Source organism: Cherax quadricarinatus, chromosome 40, assembly GCF_038502225.1.
Source record: "Cherax quadricarinatus isolate ZL_2023a chromosome 40, ASM3850222v1, whole genome shotgun sequence".
Taxonomy (NCBI): Eukaryota; Metazoa; Arthropoda; class Malacostraca; order Decapoda; family Parastacidae; genus Cherax; species Cherax quadricarinatus.
In genome coordinates, this window is record NC_091331.1 from 25364824 (window position 1) to 25384480 (window position 19657).

The window sequence follows — 19657 nt, forward strand, 5'->3', positions numbered from 1 at the left end:
GTTTGACAATATCCTAGTGCATGTTTACTAGACTTGCTGGGGTAGAGTGAAATTGGCAAGGTTTTTCTAGCACAAGGCACACAACTGTTAGCTTCGTGGTTTATGTTACACGCTGCCTATCAGGTAACTTATGGGGAGCTTTTTTTGCACCACGAAGTCTACGTTCCTGCAAACAGATGACATCAAAATTCTTGGCTGCATTCTAATGTGATGCATATAGGGCAGCTGCTTCCTGATGGAAGCGATGTTACACGAAAGAATTCGTAACCTATCTATTGTGCTAATTTATTACTTTGTACCTTATCTTCATAACCTTCTTATCTTGATAACCATTTTTGCTAATCATTTCCCATCACATTCCTTGGCAATGTTCGTACCCAAAGGTCATCAGTTTCATTAACATAAATTGTTTGAAATCAATAGAGATTTCCTCATTTGTGAGATTGTCTCTGTGGCCCCAAGGTACCATAATGACTACCTAACTTGAGAGAGAGAGAGAGAGAGAGAGAGAGAGAGAGAGAGAGAGAGAGAGAGAGAGAGAGAGAGAGAGAGAGAGAGAGAGAGAGAGAGAGAGAGAGAGAGAGAGAGAGAGTCAGTCTTGGGGTGATCATCAACAAGTTATCATCATAACACTACATAAATGCAGCACTGAGACTCACTTGTACTAAAAGGGTAAACTTAAAAATATGTTTCCAATCTATATAAAAATCTCAATAAAATATTCGCATCATACATCAGATCAAAAGTTTAATACGCAGCTGTAATATAGCGCCCATAATTAAAAGAACAAAATATAAACTTTCAGATGTAGCAGAAAAATAAAAACAAATTGGATACCAGGAATAAATGTAATTTAGGTAGAAAGCAGAAGAGAAACTAACGATCTCCTCAGTAATAAACCGTATAATATAATTAAAGAAAAGCAAAGTCACATAGTTGATGTGCTCCTTCAGTGGCGTGTTTCTGTGACACACGGAGTTTTTCTTTAAGCAGTCTGTACATAGTCTTCCTTCTCCTCTCTCCTTCCCCAAATTACATAACCTTGCTGCAATTCGCTGTGAACTGTAGCAGGCACTTGCTTGATCAATCCTACAATTTGTCTATATGTCCCAGGAAGCTGTCTGTCCTCCCGTGTAAGATATATCTGTTATCTTCCTAAAATTTCTACATCATCTGCAGGTTCAAAGGATGCTACTCCATCCGGCACTACATTTACATATATGATGAATACTAATGACTCCATTACTGATCCTTAGGGTTCCCCACTTGTTATTCCCTCCCATTATAACACTTCCTCCCATACTGTCAATTTGTCCTATACGTTTCAGCTACTTCCTGAGTAATGAATTTCCATGACATTCCTGTTTGCTCTTCTAGCTGGTTGATCATTATCTGGTGGTAAATCCCCTCAAATTCTTTCTCTCAATCCAGGAAGAAGCAATTCACTCATCTCGCTCTCTCTCTCTCTCTCTCTCTCTCTCTCTCTCTCTCTCTCTCTCTCTTGCTTAATCTCTATAACTGTGTCACTGAAATCCAGTTCGTTCAGCAGATTGCCTTTTCCTTCTCTGAATCTGTGTTGGTTTTCTGTGCTGAAGTTTATCTCCATATACCCCAACATTTTCCTTTTGACAATATTTGTATTACTCTAAGACAGGAGGCATGTCATTGATACGAGCCTGTTGTTAAGCACCTCCCGTTTGTCCTATTTAGAACATAGGGATAACATGCAATATTTCAATATTTTCCATGGGATGACTCGGTGATTCTGCTTCTTACCTCGGTACCGTCGATGCTCCAGCACTGCCGCTCACTTGAGAGAGTAGCAACAGTAGTGAGGACAAATAAAAGAGTTGCTTGTTCTTTTATTACGGAAGTACGAGGTAGATATGAAGAAAAGTGGAGCAACAGACAAAGTGTAGGTTTAGTAGACAATTGTAGTAAAGTATAAATTTACCTCTTCATCAGTAAGGTTTATATTTCCATTTCTCCCAGTTGTGCAATAGATCATTTTATTAAGACCCATATACCATAATATTATTCCCCCTCCCGGGAACCTCGTGAAAGTGGCACTTAAATTGTGCATTCAATATATTTTCATTATTGGAGTAATAAATAACTACAACTCCCCCTTGTTTCTTTGCGCGTGCGCGCGCCTGCTTGAGTGTGCGTGTTTGTGTTGTGGTGTTTGTATTAGCAAGTTGTGCTCACCATATTGTGCTTGCTGGGTGTCAAGTCTCGGTTCCTGACTCCACCTCTTTTCCTTGCAATACCTTGCACTATATAATATTAATGACAACGAAATTATGAAAACTCATTACCATGTGACCAGAAATCCCTTAAAATACATCCAAAGTGGCCAGGCAACTTAATTTCTTACTTCTCTCTCTCTCTCTTCACGTTTTCCCTTAATGCTGGTGAAGGCTCTTGATCTAGGGAAGTGGACCTGTGCTCCAGTTCCTTGAATTAACCCTGAATACCTTCCATCCTCCCCACAGGCGCTCTATAATCCTACAGGTTTAGCGCTTCCCCTTGATTATAATAATCTTCACGTCTTCCCACAACCTTTTTTCACTGTTGTATCTTACCAAAGTCCTTCCCTTCCCACTTCCTGCCATCCCTCTCGTGGAATAAAGAAAAGAAGTATATGATCTCATGCATAAATACTATACGTGTTCAAACTTTAGTAAAGTATGTCCAGGTATTTTCAGGAGTAAATGATCAACGAGCCTCTGGTGTCAGTGGACACCTGTCATTGCCGTAAGATATACAGGTTAACGCATTTGATTTGGCATGAAATTGTCTGCATTTGTGACTGATACCGGTATTGTAGTACACATGATTTTGTATATAAGTCGACACGTGATACTGATCCACAAGACTATCCTTACTTTATTATATTGAGCGACCAGAAATATAAAATATCCCCAAGACATATTTTCTCCGTAAAACATTATTATTACTATTAAAAAAATATTATTACCATCATTATTACTATTAAAACATTATTAATATTATTATTAAAACATTATTACTATTACATTATTATTACTATCATTATTATATTCATTATATTCACATGGAAGTATTTAACCCGAAGGGGTCACACAGACTGACGGTGTCTCTCTCATTCATGACTTAACATTCTAATACCAACCACAATGTTAATATCAATAATCTTATCACTGATATTAAGAACACCAAGCTTCTTTCTCATATTAAGACCCTACGTAGTTTAACCAAGAATATTTCTAAGGGTTTCGTCTTGCAATAACTCCAAGGACAAGAGAGAATTTACCTTAGTGATGCTAGAGTCCATATCTTAGATCAAGAGTCCTTTACCGACATCAAGGCACTCACCTTGAAGTGCTGAGACTGCACAGATACGACGAGACTTAAGTCGAAACCCTCTCAAGACTGAGACGAGAGCTTCTGATACTGTGCGAGTAAAGTGTCAACATCTAAACTGTTTGGAACACAGAAGAGATATATATCTGACAACGTATACATGGTCCCTAACCTGCACACTGTAATAGCAACTTACCGGAGTTAAAGATATGGGAGAAAGTGTGGAATAAAGCCATTGAAGAGGGGACTATGGATATGATCAGACAGCACCGTCAATATCCTTTACCCAAGACTCGTCATCATATATTACCAGTATATATTATAAATATCCTAACGAAGCTGTACAGCTTTCTTTTACACGTGAAGGATCAGCCGAGTTCGCTTCACAGTTTGGTTGACCAGGCACTCAACAGGGAAGTCTGGCCTCAGGTCTTGCTGCGAGGGCAGAACCCTCAAAAACGGCCACAGGTAAATCACAGGTTACAGGTAAACATGCTAGAATTCCCTGGGAGTGTATGTGGCCTTCCATGCTCTGCCTTTTACGGCAAACAGACAATACTGACTTTCGAGTGGCATGATAAACTCGATGTGTCCTTGTTGGTAACGCCACACTCAGGCCATGTGTGGTACAGGAGGAACCACAATATTTAACAAAGGAAAAGCTAATAAGACAAGTGGTGACCTTAACCTGGCTACGAATAAGAGAATGAACAATGAAGAATATATGATGGTAAGGGATGTGCAGTGTGAGAAATAACATATACGTTTATTTTATTTGTACATTATTACAATATTTGTCGTGTACTGCACATGTATCGTATCACAAAAGTGTCAAAATAATGTGAGGGATTTAAGTTACAATGTTGTTATTAGTTACTGGAAAGTGAGGTGTCGCACACAAGGTGGGGGGGGAGGGGCAGTTTGGTAACTAAGGATTACCGAGAGAAGCACAAGTTCTCATTTAAGATCACTGAGAATGGTACAGGATCATATATAAATATAGCGAATAGATGTACAGATTTATTCAACAGCATCTAGAAAAAGTGCCCAAGGACAATGCCAGGTGTGTAAACCTAACGAAGGTTACCACAGCTGTGTAAACCAGGAGTCACGTAGGCTGGAAGCTCAATTGTCCAGGCGATATTACCTCATATGTATACCTGAGCCATGCTAACACATCTGTGTACCTGTACCATGCTAACACAACCCTGTACCTGTACTATGCAAATACATCTGTGTACCTGTACCATGCTAACAACCGTGTACCTGTACCATGCTAACACAACTGTGTACCTGTATCATGCTAACACACAACTGTGTACTTGTACCATGCTAACACAACCGTGTACCTGCACCATGCTAACACAACAGTGTACCTGTACCATGCTAACACAATCGTGTACCTGTAGAATGCTAACACACAACTGTGTACCTGTACCATGCTAACACAATCGTGTACCTGTCATGCTAACACAACCGTGTACCTGTACCATGCTAACACAACCGTGTACCTGTACCATGCTAAGACAACCGTGTACCTGTACCATGCTAAGACAACCGTGTACCTGTACCATGCTAACAACCGTGTACCTGTACCATGCTAACAACCGTGTACCTGTACTATGCTAACAACCGTGTACCTGTACTATGCTAACACAACCGTGTACTTGTACCATTCTAACACACAAACGTGTACCTGTACCATGCTAACACACAACCGTGTACTTGTACCATTCTAACACACAACCGTGTACTTGTACCATTCTAACACACAAACGTGTACCTGCACCATGCTAACACACGACCGTGTACCTGTACCATGCTAACACAACCGTGTACCTGTACCATACTAACACAATCGTGTACCTGTACCATGCTAACACACGACCATGTACCTGTACCATGCTAACACAACTGTGTACCTGTACCATGCTAACACAATCGTGTATCTGTACCATGCTAAGACAACCGTGTACCTGTACCATGCTAACACAACCGTGTACCTGCACCATGCTAACACAACAGTGTACCTGTACCATGCTAACACACAACCGTGTATCTGTACCATGCTAACACACAACTGCTATGTTCAAGAAAGTGTGAAGTCTTAGTTTGCAATCAAAGTAATAATAACTAATATTTGAGGTAAAAAATATAACGAATCTTCGTGCCCCAGGGAGCTCTTCGGAGGCTTTTTAAAAAAATTCTAAGTACACACATACATAGTACTCATATTGTAGAAATGTACTCATCACCATGACATCCGCAGAGTGAATGTATTCTACACTCTCCCATTAGGACATTAAAAAAACTATTAAAGTTGTGTAATCAGTAAAGTGAGGTTCACCAGTGAGAACTTGTGTTGATAAACATATGTAATAAACTCTGAAGATTTCAAGTATGATCAGTTGTGCACTTAATAACTGTTCAAACACTACTTAACACTATCACGTAAAGTTAGTCATCCTCAGGATAAATAATTATGAATGATATCCTACACAAAAGCTTCAGTTAGGATGGCTGAAGAAATATGCAAACCTGTTGCAGGCAGACTGTTGCACGAGGTTGTCAACTGTGACAGTGCATTACCTCACTGTCTCTCGCCTCTTGAGTTATATCATTTCGTGGAGAACAATGTCTCTTCCCCTACAACGAAAAGAATCAACTAATTTACAAAACTCTTGATGTATGCCAGTCAAACTATGATAAGACTCTTTTTGTCATGGTTATGAACACAATCCTTTTGACTAACAAAAAAATCTTCAAACTAGCACACTATCAGTTGACTACGCAATAAATGACAACAGGAATCCTTTACTTCCATTTATCTCTAAAATAGTAACTGTCAGGTGTTAGACCAGGCTTACTTTCTGTGCTCCCAGAATACTGCAAGAGTTACACACAAAGCTGTTCCTCTGAATCAACCTAAGCGCTTGAGAGCCCTATACAAGCCTCATAATTCGCATCTCAAGTCACTTTGACCTGCTTACTGAATGTAACAAGCTCTTTTCAGAAATCACAGTGGGATCAGACCAGGTAATAAGTGCTCTTATTATTATTATTATTATTACTGAAAAAAATTGCTTTGATCTGTGTTGAAATGTTTGCTATACAGAGGGCTAAATTCGAATGACACCCACATTTTCCTCCTCATGGTAGAAATCAATCTTCGTCATTTTTCTTCGAAATACTTGGCGAGTCTGAGGAATGGTAAATATGGCCTATCACTGCGTTGGTTACTAAACCCAGGTACCACACCAAGCAATAACTATTTTAGATGCTTACAAGGACGAGAAAGATCCAGAAATTCTCACGTTATATGTTGACGCTGTCATTACGGTTTAACTTTCTATACAGCGAGTCAAATTATTGATACAACTAATACTGGGCCAGGCTCATCTGGTGAGTGCCTGATCAACCAGGTTGTTGCTGCCAGCAGCCCGCTGGCCCTCATATCCATCAATGGCTGGTTCATCCGGCACGTCTTGTTTCCTCTTGAAGTCTTCTACGCTTGTTACTCTTACCTCATCCCATTACTCACGTCGCATCGTTGATTTCCATCAGCGTCCCAGCAGTCTGCACGACACCCTATTTGTCGCCCCGTATTACATTCCCCATTACACTGTCACCCACACCATAATTTGCATATACAAGCATTACCATAACCGCTTCACTCATGACCCTCACCTCATCCCTGTGCCTGAACTCCACCCCTTGCTCCACCACATTACCACACTGCCCTCTTCACTTTAATATTGTTCCTTACTGTCCACAACCTCTGCCAAACTCACTCACTCTCTCTCTCTCTCTCTCTCTCTCTCTCTCTCTCTCTCTCTCTCTCTCTCCCCTTCCTTCCTTCCTCTCTCATTTTCCGAACAACCATAACCTCACCTATATATACTGGCTCCCTCACCCTTTTGTGTTAGTGTGACTTTGTAAATGCTCCAGGTAAGACCGAAACGTCGTCGTGTGTTTCTATGTGCGGGTTATTTGTGTAATGTATCCATAACCTCTTTTCCTCATTCCCACCCTTCCTCTCTCCTTTCCTCCATCTCTCCCTTTTCCTTCCTTCCTCCCTCTCTCCATCGCCACCCACCAACAGCTGTAGCGAACGAACACGCGAACAATAACACCTTTTAAATCCAGACAGCTTTACCCTGCATGCTGAATTCGCGGACCAGAGCCGAGGATTTGAGACCGCTTTGTGTGGCCTAGCAGTGTGGGCAGCAAGGCCACCCACCCATCCTCCACTACACCCACCTCCACCCAGATGTGGGGGTGCCAGCGCCACCCATCCATCTCACCCTGATTGTCCACACCCACCGAATTGTTTGGAGAGCAGAGCCACCCAGCCGTTACAGCAACACGTCCTCCGAGCAATTAGGTCACTTCTTTTCATACGGTTTGCAACACATTTCTAAGTTAGGTTAGGTTTTCCTATATCTATAAAAAATATAAATTATAACATACCACAACGGAAAAACAATAAATATAAGATAAAAGGTGACAAAGTCTGTGGAGTGAACAGGAAACAGGTAGCCACTGAAACGGCCTAGCAAATCAGTCATATTTATTTCAATTGCCTTCAATAGTTACACATTTGACTGTTTATGCAACAGTGTTATGATGCCCGTGGTTAGGATGACTGGGCTGTGTCCCCACATCAGCAATGTGCTTCTCCCCGTACAAACACAATTTTGACGTAATATTAAAAACAGATTTTCCGAAGGCCTTTGACAAGTGTGATGTCTAATAAATAACAGTGTAGGTGAGCATATGGACCTTTACGTTTGTAACAAATCGAACTGAAAGAGAAGAAGTTCCTAAAGTCGTAGCCGATTCTTTCTCAGATCTTAGGCAAAAATATTAATCTGGTATGTACAAACCAAATTATCTGAATGATTATAACTATGACCATAATTTTTAAAGGGGTGGACCGTAAGCCAGCAGAAGGCCTCGGTCAGATAACCAAAAGCTCCAATGACGGATCATCACCTAAGATCCGCGTGAGGAGACACTTGCCCTGTTTCCTGACGAACCTCACCTAACCTAACTACACCAGATAATGTTGGTGGGGGGAGAAAGAATGCAAGAAACCAGGGAACTATTATGTTAGATAATTTTTACATTCACAAAACACACTTGTTTTATTGTTTCAAGTGTAGGGAAAATGATGGATTTGATACAGGAACCTTTCAAGGCACTTGTACTCTCTAGACTAGAAAACTGTTATACACTAACAGCCACAATATTTACCCATAATTCAGCATATTACCTAATTAAATATACTATTTCTGTTCTTTTCTACAAACATGTTATCTAGCAATAAACTGAGCACAACCTATTCAATCCAGTCTTGCTATTCAAAACAAAACCAATCCTGACTCACCACAGAGTTAAGCCCAATAATGAAGGGTAGTTCTTAATAAAATTCATATATTACTGAGTTACATACAGATATCTAATATTGTAATAGCATGACCAACTCCCACTAGCCTCAGTACATAGTGGTTATGATGTTCTTAGATTAAATACTTTCTGCACTTTTAACACTCTAGTAACTATTCTGTGTAATACAACTCTCATATTCTATTCTGATTTACTAATTTTAACAAACTATTTATTTTTTTGCTGTGTACAGTTTTAACCACGTACATTATTATTATATTTCATATATAATTATAATTATAATTATTCATAATCGTAATAATTAAGGACGGTGTCTTAACATGTTAGCATCGATCGGCTCTTTTAAGTTGAAAGTGTTTTTTTTATTTATTATTGAAATATTTTTAATTTATTTAGAAAGTGCTTAAATCTGTTAATGAAGTTCTTTTTAACTTTGTGAGGAAGTGTTTTCAACGATCGTAAAAACGTGATTTAAATTAAGTAAAAACGTGATTTCTCGTTACAAAGTGTTTTTAATTAGCAACAACCTGTTATTAATTTACTAAGAAGGTGTTAATAGTTTATTAAAGATGTACTTTCATTCCGTCAGAATAAGTTTCTCATTTTATATGGAAGTATTTTTTTTCTCATGAAGGAAATACTTAATAGTTATTAACAATATAGTATTAGTAGTTAAGAGAAAAGTCTCATAGTGAGGGTCATATTAGTCTTTCGTTATTTAAGGATAACTATGTTTGACTGGAGGAGAGTTTTTATAAGCTAGTAGTAGAAACCATGGTACGGGTGGGGTTTGAACCCATGGCAAGCGAGTTCTAAAGCTCCAGGCCAGTGTGTAAGCAATTGTGTTACTAAGATTTCGTAAGTTAGCAACATACTTTAATAATCTCAAATAATATTCTTCCCAAGTTTTAGGACATTTTGTACTCTAGGTGCAAGTTTTCACACACCCCGGGTAAGGACGCACCTTCACTCGTTAACAATATATTTTATATATTAATGTTGATAAAATTACCGACAATATGTTAGGTAAAAAGGACACAAGTGCAACGTATCGTTGCCACAATAAAATGTCACATTAGTTGCACTTGTGCCCTTTTACCTAAAATATATTTTATTTTGAAAATGGTATAAAATATCGACAAGTTGAAGATTAAGACACATGTGCAACAGTTGGGTATCTTTATTGTTGAAACGTTTTGCCTACACAGTAGGCTTCTTCAGTCAAATACAGAGGCAGCAGGTGTAGTAGTGAACTAAAGATGTAATCAGTCCATCAGCCTGGAACAATATTGTTCCAGATGATGCAACTGAACTCTTCTCCAGGCTGAGGGACTGACTACCTCAAATACTTTTTTTTCCAATGTTAATGGCTGATTACACCGTCTTTACTTCACTACTACACCTTCTACCTCTGTATTTGACTGAAGAAACCTACTGTGTAGGAGAAACGTTTCATCAATAATGATACAATAATAAAGTTGGTAGAATTACTGACAATATGTGAAGTAAAAGGACACAAGTGCAACTAATATGACATTTTATTGTGGCAACGTTTCGCTCTCCAGGAGCTTTATCAAACCATTACAAACAATACATGGACACAGAGGGTATATATAGGCTCAGAGTGAGGTGCAATACTAGTGGTGGTGGTAGTAGTAGTAGTAGTAGTAATTAGTAGTAGTTACCCAAGTAATAGCTTTTATCCTTTTACTCATGTACGAATTAATTGCTCTACCATATTGTATTACTACTACTACTACTACTACTACTACTACTACTACTACAACTTTTGCCACTACTATTACTACTACCACTAGTATTGCACCACACTCAGAGCCTATATATACCCTCTGTGTCCATGTATTGTTTGTAATGGCTTGATAAAGCTCCTGGAGAGCGAAACGTTGTCACAATAAAATGTCACATTAGTTGCACTTGTGTCCTTTTACTTTACAATAATGATACAACTGTTATGCAGGTGTCTTAATCTTCAAAAATTTATTTTCAGTGATCAAAAATATGTACATAATAATACTCGCGAAACCCAGCCTCTTTTCCAGCCCCTTGCCCCAGCCCCTGCATCAGCCCCCTGCCCCAGCCCCTGCATCAGCCCCCTGCCCCAGCCCCTGCATCAGCCCCCTGCCCCAGCCCCTGCATCAGCCCCCTGCCCCAGCCCCTGCATCAGCCCCCTGCCCCAGCCCCTGCATCAGCCCCCTTACCCAGCCCCTGCATCAGCCCCCTGCCCCAGCCCCTGCATCAGCCCCCTTCCCCAGCCCCCTGCTCCAGCCCCTGCATCAGCCCTCTTCCCCAGCCCACCCCCCCTGCCTTTTCTGTCTCCCATGTATAATTTCTCTTGTCCCCGCTCTGAGATGACGGAATATATCTTTATAAAAATTCCATTTCTCCCGTGCATATGATAAGCTATTTTGAGAGATGGTAATTCCCAAGTGATAGTAACTTCAGCTCTGTTGGAAAGAAACCTTCGAAGCTGAAGTAACTGATGAAAATTTACTAGAACAGGCTGACAATACTGAAGTCTCTCAGCTCAGGCTGACACTAGTGAAGTCTCTCAGCTCAGGCTGACACTAGTGAAGTCTCTCAGCTCAGGCTGACACTGTTAAAGTATCCCAGCGATCGAGAGATATGGAAGGAACTGCAAAATAAACAAAGTGAAAAGCAGGGGTGTAGTGGGTATAATAAGGGAACACTGTATCAACATCCGTGTCCCCAGACAAGGCAACAACTTACCAAAAGATATCAGAAATAATGCTGGGACAAGTGTAGAAATATTTAAGAGGAAACTGGACAAGTATCTTCACCAGGTACCAGATCAACCAGGCTGTAATGGATACCTGGGGCAGCGGTCCACCAGCACCAACAGCCTGATTGGCCAGCTAAATAACAGACGAGCCTGGCTCATTCCCGGGCTCCGGAAATGATCAAAGGTATATCAAAGGTATGTCAGCTCAGACTGACAGATTTGAAATCCTTGAACTCACATAACTGTGGCTGCAGGGGTCTAGTCATAGCTCCTGCAGCATCCCGCGTGATGGAATGCAACGGGCAGTTGCAAGTTTCTGAAGCTCGGGAGTGTCCATAACCCTAGCACTTATAAGTTAAATAATGCAGAACTTAGCCATACAGATTGCGAAAAGGACTTGGGGGTTATGGTGAGCAGCAACCTTAAACCAAGACAGCAATGCCTAAGTCAGCAGAAACACAGCTTGTGCAGTGCAACATAGTGTACAGAGTCAGCAGCAATACCTGCAAAGGCAGCAAAATAGTGTACTGGGTCAGCAGCAACACAAGATAGGGCAGCACTGCAACATATTGCCAACAGCTCACATTATAGGTGCAGGCTATAATTATCCTTGCAGAGCAAGATGTAAGAGGTGTTGATGTAATTTAGTCACGGGAGTGGTGGCCATCAGTGGAACTGTGGTTGTGGTGGTGGTTGTGGTGGTGGTGGTGAGTGTGGTGGTGGTTGCGGGTGGTGGGGGGTGGTGGGGGGTTGTGGTAGAGGTGGCAGTGGTGGTGGGTGGTGGGTGGTGAGTGCTGGCAGTGATGGTGGGCGTTGTTAGTGGTAGTGGACGTTGGTAGTAGTGGTGGGTGGCAGTGGTGATGAATGGTAGTGGTTGTGGGTGGTAGTGGTTGTGGGTGGTAGTGATGGTGGGTGGTAGTAGAGGTGATGGATGGTAGTGCTTTTGGGTGGTAGTGGTGATGGATGGTAGTGGAAGTGGCAGTGGTGGTAATGGATGGTAATGGATGGTAGTGGTGGTGGTGGGTGGTAGTGGAAGTTGTTGGTGGTAGAGATGATAGTTTTGGCGGTAGTGATAGCAGTGATAATAATGGTGGGTGGCGACTGTGGCTGCTTTAGCAGCAGCGGCGGCGACGACGAGGGCAGTGGTCATCCCGACTGTTGTTTACCTGTTGATTGTTGCAGGGGTCATCGCCTCTGCAGCTGGGTTTCAGACAAAACCTCCGTGTTGATGGACTGGTTAGCGGGACTGTTAGATGTTGCATCACGCAAGCAGTGGTACTCACCACAGCTTGGTTCATCACGGATGGTTGGGAACAAGTTCCCTCATGAACACAGGTTGGGAACAACTTACCAAGTTCCCTCATGAACACAGGTTGGGAACAACTTACCAAGTTCCCTCATGAACACAGGTTGGGAACAACTTACCAAGTTCCCTCATGAACACAGGTTGGGAACAACTTACCAAGTTCCTTCATTAACACAATCTGTGTCTTATGGATAATTTCCAAGGAATTTGAAAACCTCTTAACTTTTTTTTCCATGTGCAAATTTGGAATCAATACATCCAGCATTTCCAGGTGTTGGATATTGGCAGCGGTAGTCAGGCTAAGTATATATTCTTCCAGGTGTAAACATAACACTTTCTTCCCTGCGTTCCTAGACAAATAAATTAAAGCAATTTAGGTTTCCCGATAATTAAGGTTTTTGAATTTATGCTGGCAGTGAAAATCCTCTGTACGATGTCCAGATCTGTAGTTTCGCCTACCATAACAGCAGCAAGAGTCAAGCAGTATTCCTATCTAGAGAATACAAGTGACTTGAAGGTAACGCAGGACTACTAAAACATTCGACTATTACTGAGGTAAATATATGTGTGTAGATAAACGGTTCAGAGAACCGACAGGATGATGAATTACATACTTGTGCAACACTAGGGTATTTTTATTGTGGAAAAGTTGCGCCAACCAGAGGCTTCCTCAGTGCAATACGGAGAAGAATGGTTGAAGATCAGAAGCAGTTTGAGGTAATTAGTCCCTTAGCCTGGAGTCGATGTAATCAGTCCATGGACTGATATTACTGATTATTACGACTTATTTTGACTTTAAAAACTTTATAGCTTGACGGGTATGAGAACGGATGTGCCGCGAAAGTTCCTGGGGCTGAGATTAGATAGCAGGGACACTGTAGATGTTCTAGTTCGTCTAATTGTAAAACTATTATGCCATAAGCCCCTTGGCTGAATGGTTACAGTTTTGCGCCTGCTGCTATATGCATAGAACCCGGTACGAGTCCCTGTCCATTCTTCTGTTTATTCATTGGCAGTCATCCATTGAGGTTTAATTTGGTTTATATAACGAACAGTAAACTGTATAGATTTCAGGTTCGAAGATTCGATTATACTCTCTACAGTCTTCTTCACGAGTATGAGACGCAAGCCTAAGCACATTGCGAAACCGAGACAGCTCAGGGATCGACTGCCTCAACAACTGGGTAGCTTATTTAGTATAGGACAACTAGATTTCAGTAAGGCTTTTGATAGAGTACCGCACCAGAGGCTGTTAAAGAAAGTGGCAGCTCACGGCAATGTGGAAAAAGCGCTCTCATGGATCGAGTCAATGACGGCTTACCAATAGGAAGCAGAGAGTGTGCATCAATGGGGTTAAATCCGAGAGGGGATCTGTAACAAGTGGCATTCCACAGGAATCGGTCTTGGGCCCGTTGTTGTTTATAATATATATCAATGACCTTGAAGAGGGAATTACTAGTGATATGAGCGAATTATCCGATGACACGAAGATAGGTACCTGGAGGTTACCTGGAGGTTATTCCGGGGATCAACGCCCCCGCGGCCCGGTCCATGACCAGGCCTCCCGATGGATCAGGGCCTGATCAACTAGGCTGTTACCGCTGGCCGCACGCAGTCCAACGTACGAGCCACAGCCCAGCTGATCCGGTACTGACTTTAGGTATCTGTCCAGCTCTCTCTTGGAGGCAGCCAGGAGTTTATTGGCAATTCCCCTAATGCTTGATGGGAGGCTGTTGAACAGTCTTGGGCCCCGGACACTTATGGTGTTTTCCCTTAGTGTACCAATGGCGCCCCTACTTTTTATTGGGGGCATTTTGCATCGCCTGCCCAGTCTTTTACTTTCGTAGGGAGTGATTTCTGTGTGCAGATTTGGGACCATTCCTTCCAAGATTTTCCAAGTGTAGATTATGATATATCTCTCCCTCCTGCGTTCCAACGAGTACAAGTCAAGTGCTTCCAAGCGTTACCAGTAGTTAAGGTGCTTGACAGAACTTATACGTGCAGTAAAGGATGTCTGTACACTCTCTAGATCTGCGATTTCACCTACTTTGAATGGAGATGTTAATGTACAGCAGTATTCCAGCCTACAGAGAACAAGTGATTTGAAAAGGATCATCATTGGCTTGGCATCTCTCGTTTGGAACGTTCTCATTATCCATCCTATCATTTTCTTTGCACGTGCGATAGTGGCACTGTTGTGATCCTTGAAAGTGAGATCCTCAGACATTACTACTCCCAGGTCCCTTACATTATTTTTCCGCTCTATTGTATGGCCGGAGTCAGTAGTATACTCTGTTCTAGTTATTATCTCCTCCAGTTTTCCATAACGGAGTAGTTGGAATTTGTCCTCATTGAACATCATATTGTTTGCCGTTGCCCACTGGAAAACTTTGTTTATATCTTCTTGGAGGTTAACCGCGTCCTCAGCAGATGACAGCCTCATGCAGATCCTAGCATCATCCGCAAAGGATGATACGGTGCTGTGATGTATATCTCTGTCTATGTCTGATATGAGGATGAAGAATAAGATGGGGGAGAGTACTGTGCCTTGTGGAGCAGAGCTCTTCACTATGGCAGCCTCCGATTTAAATCTGTTGACCACTACTCTTTGTGTTCGAGTTGTTAGGAAGTTGAAGATCCATCTCCCCACTTTCCCAGTTATTCCTTTAGCACGTATTTTATGGGCTATTACGCCATGATCGCATTTGTCAAATGCTTTTGCAAAGTCTGTGTATATTATATCTGCATTCTGATTTTCTTCCAGTGCATCCAAGGCCATATCATAGTGATCCAGTAGTTGTGAGAGGCAGGAGCGACCTGCCCTGAACCCATGTTGCCCTGGATTGTGCAGATTTTGGGAATCCAGGTGATTTGCAATCCTGCTTCTTAGCACTCTTTCAAAGATTTTTATGATGTGGGACGTCAGAGCTATTGGTCTATAGTTCTTAGCTAATGCTTTGCTGCCACCTTTATGGAGTGGGGCTATATCCGTCGTTTTAAGTGACTGTGGAATTTCACCCATGTCCAAGCTCCTCCTCCATAGTGTACTTAGGGCACACGAGAGGGGTTTCTTGCAATTCTTAATGAAAACAGAATTCCACGAGTCTGGGCCCGTGGCTGAGTGCATGGGCATGTTATCAATGGCTTTTTCGAAATCTATAGGAGTTAGGGTAATGTCGGAAATCTGGCATACATTTATGGAGTTTTGAGGCTCATTCATGAAGAAATCATTTGGGTCGTCGATCCTCAGGCCGATTAGTGGTTCACTAAACACAGAGTTGTACTGGGATTTCAATATTTCACTCATTTCCTTGTTGTCATCTGTGTAAGTCCCATCCTGTCTGAGTAAGGGCCCGATACTAGATGTGGTAATTGCCTTGTTTTTGGCATATGAAAAGAAATATTTTGAATTTCTTTCAATTTCACTAATAGTTTTAAGCTCCTCCTGTCTCTCCTGGTTCCTGTAAGAGCCATTTAACTTAAGTTCGATAGTTTCCACTTCCCTGGTCAGCGCCTCCTTTCGTGTATCAGATATTCTAGCACTCCTGAGGAGCTCTGTGACTCTTCGTCGTCTTCTGTAGAGGGAGCGTCTTTCTCTCTCCAGTTTACTCCTGCTCTTCTTTCTTGGGGGAATATGCCTAGAACATGCTTCAGCTACCAGGAAGTTGATCCTTTCAAGGCACTGGTTTGGATCCATGTCATTTAAGATATCTTCCCAACAAGTTTCGTTTAGGACATGGTTTACCTGGTCCCAGTTGATGTTCTTGAAGTTGTATTTTGTGAAGACACCTTCACAGGTACATGCATTCTGCTGATCAGGACCCCTATGCATGTACGTCTGGACTTCGATTAGGTTGTGATCGGAATTAGTTGTTTTTGATATTCTTATGTCACTTATCAGGTCCTCATTATTTGTGAAGATAAGGTCAAGTGTGTTTTCTAGTCTTGTTGGCTCCACTATCTGCTGGCTTAAGGTGTGTTTTTCGCAGAGACTTAGTAGTTCATGTGTGTGTGACCTTTCATCTGTGCTACCTCCGGGGACTGTATCAGCTATAACATTATTTGCTACATTCTTCCATTTTGTATGCCTTAGGTTGAAATCACCAAGCAGTAAGATGTTTGGGGATGGAGCTGGAAGGTTTTCCAGACAGTAATCAATTTTCAGTAGCTGTTCCTTGAACTGTTGTGAGGTTGCATCTGGTGGCTTATATACAACCACAATGACTAGGTTTTGGTTCTCGATCTTTATTGACAGAACTTCAACTACCTCACTTGTGATGTTCAGCAACTCCGTGCAGATGAGGGACTCTTTGTCATACAGGCCAACCCCTCCCCCCTTCCCTTGTTGCCTGTTCATTCTGTCGCATCTGAAAAGGTTGTAACCACTCATCCATATTTCACTGTCAAAGTGATCTTTTGTGTGAGTCTCTGTGAAGGCTGCAAACATTGCATTAGACTCCTCTAGAAGTCCACTGATAATAAGTATTTTGTTGTTGGTGGATGTATTCTGTGTTTGTTGGGAGGATTTTGTTATTGGCATCAGTAGTTGTAATTCTGGAGGGCCATGGGTGGCTACTGGCTGCGCCTCCAGTCCAACAAGGCTCCAAGGTGGACTATTTTTGTAGGATAATTTATTTGTAGGGTAATTTATTCAAACGTAGATGTCACGGAACTTCAGGAGGATTTAGACAAACTCAATGCCTGGTCAGAAAAGTGGCAGATGCAGTTCAGTGTAGAAAAATGCAAGGTTCTGAAGCTCGGGAGTGTCCATAACCCTAGCACTTATAAGTTAAATAACGTAGAACTTAGCCATATGGATTGCGAAAAGGACCTGGGGGTTATGGTAAGCAGCAATGCCTAAGCGTACGTAATAAGGCAAACAGATTACTGGGATTTATATCAAGAACTGTAAGCAATACAAGTCCAGAGGTTATTCTACAGATTTATACATCATTAGTAAGGCCTCACCTAGATTACGCAGCTCAGTTCTGGTCTCCTTATTACAGAATGGATATAAATTCGTTAAAAAACATTCAACGAAGAATGACACAATTAATTCATAGCATTAGAACTCTTCCGTATGAAGAAAGATTGAAGACCCATAAATTACATTCACTTGTTAGATGAAGAATGAGGGGAGACATGATCGAGGTGTAAAAGTGGAAGATGGGTACTAATAAATGGGATATAAATAAGGTCTTGAGGATATCTCTCCAAAAAAGAACCCGCAATAATGGATTCAAATTAGATAAGTTTAAATTAAGAAAGGATACAGGAAAGTATTGGTTTGGATATAAGGTAGCTGATGAGTGGAACAGTCTGCCTAGTTGGGTTACTGAAGCTAAAACCTTGGGTAGTTCCAAGTTTAGGTTGGATAAATACATGAGTGAGAGGGGTTGGATTTGAGTGGGACTTGCACATGAGTGAATGGAGTTATCAGGGCTTGTTTCTTGGATAACGCTGAAACCATACCCCCGGCCGGCATTGAACCCGCGGCCATAGAGTCTCAAAACTCCAGCCCGTCGCGTTAGCCACTAGACCAGCTAGCCACAATAAGATTGAATCTTATTGTGGCTAGCTGGTCTAGTGGCTAACGCGACGGGCTGGAGTTTTGAGACTCTATGGCCGCGGGTTCAATCCCGGCCGGTGGTATGGTTTGTTTGCAATCGTGTCATTACAATAACGCTGAAAGTTGGGTTGGGCAAATATCCCATTAGTGGAATGGATTGTGAAAGACCTGCCTCGAATGGGCCAACAGGCCTGCTGCAGTGTTCCCTTTTTATGTTTTTATGTTCTTAAATAAATCATAATTTTTGTACCATAGTCGGAGTGCGACACAAGTTTTAGTTTCCTGGACAGTTTTCCTTCACACGTGAAACTAAGTCTGGCAGCCCTTTATGCTGGTCATGTTAAGCTCTCTATGCTGGTCATGTTAAGCTCTCTATGCTGGTCATGTTAAGCTCTCTATGCTGGTCATGTTAAGCTCTCTATGCTGGTCATGTTAAGCTCTCTATGCTGGTCATGTTAAACTCTCTATGCTGGCCATGTTAAACTCTCTATGCTGGTCATGTTAAGCTCTCTAAGCTGGTCATGTTAAGCTCTCTATGCTGGCCATGTTAAACTCTCTATGCTGGTCATGTTAAGCTCTCTATGCTGGTCATGTTAAACTCTCTATGCTGGCCATGTTAAACTCTCTATGCTGGTCATGTTAAGCTCTCTATGCTGATCATATTAAGCTCTCTATGTTGATCATATTAAGCTCTCTATGTTGATCATATTAAGCTCTCCATGCTGGTCATGTTAAACTCTCTATGCTGGTCATATTAAGCTCTCTATGCTGATCATATTAAGCTATGTTGATCATATTAAGCTCTCTATGTTGATCATATTAAGCTCTCTATGTTGATCATATTAAGCTCTCTATGTTGATCATATTAAGCTCTCTATGTTGATCATATTAAGCTCTCTATGTTGATCATATTAAGCTCTCTATGTTGATCATATTAAGCTCTCTATGTTGATCATATTAAGCTCTCTATGTTGATCATATTAAGCTCTCTATGCTGATCATATTAAGCTCTCTATGCTTGTCATGTTAAGCTCTCTATGTTGATCATATTAAGCTCTCTATGTTGATCACATTAAGCTCTCTATGTTGATCATATTAAGCTCTCTATGCTGATCATATTAAGCTCTCTATGCTGATCATATTAAGCTCTCTATGTTGATCATATTAAGCTCTCTATGTTGATCATATTAAGCTCTCTATGCTGGTCATATTAAGCTCTCTATGCTGATCATATTAAGCTCTCTATGTTGATCATATTAAGCTCTCT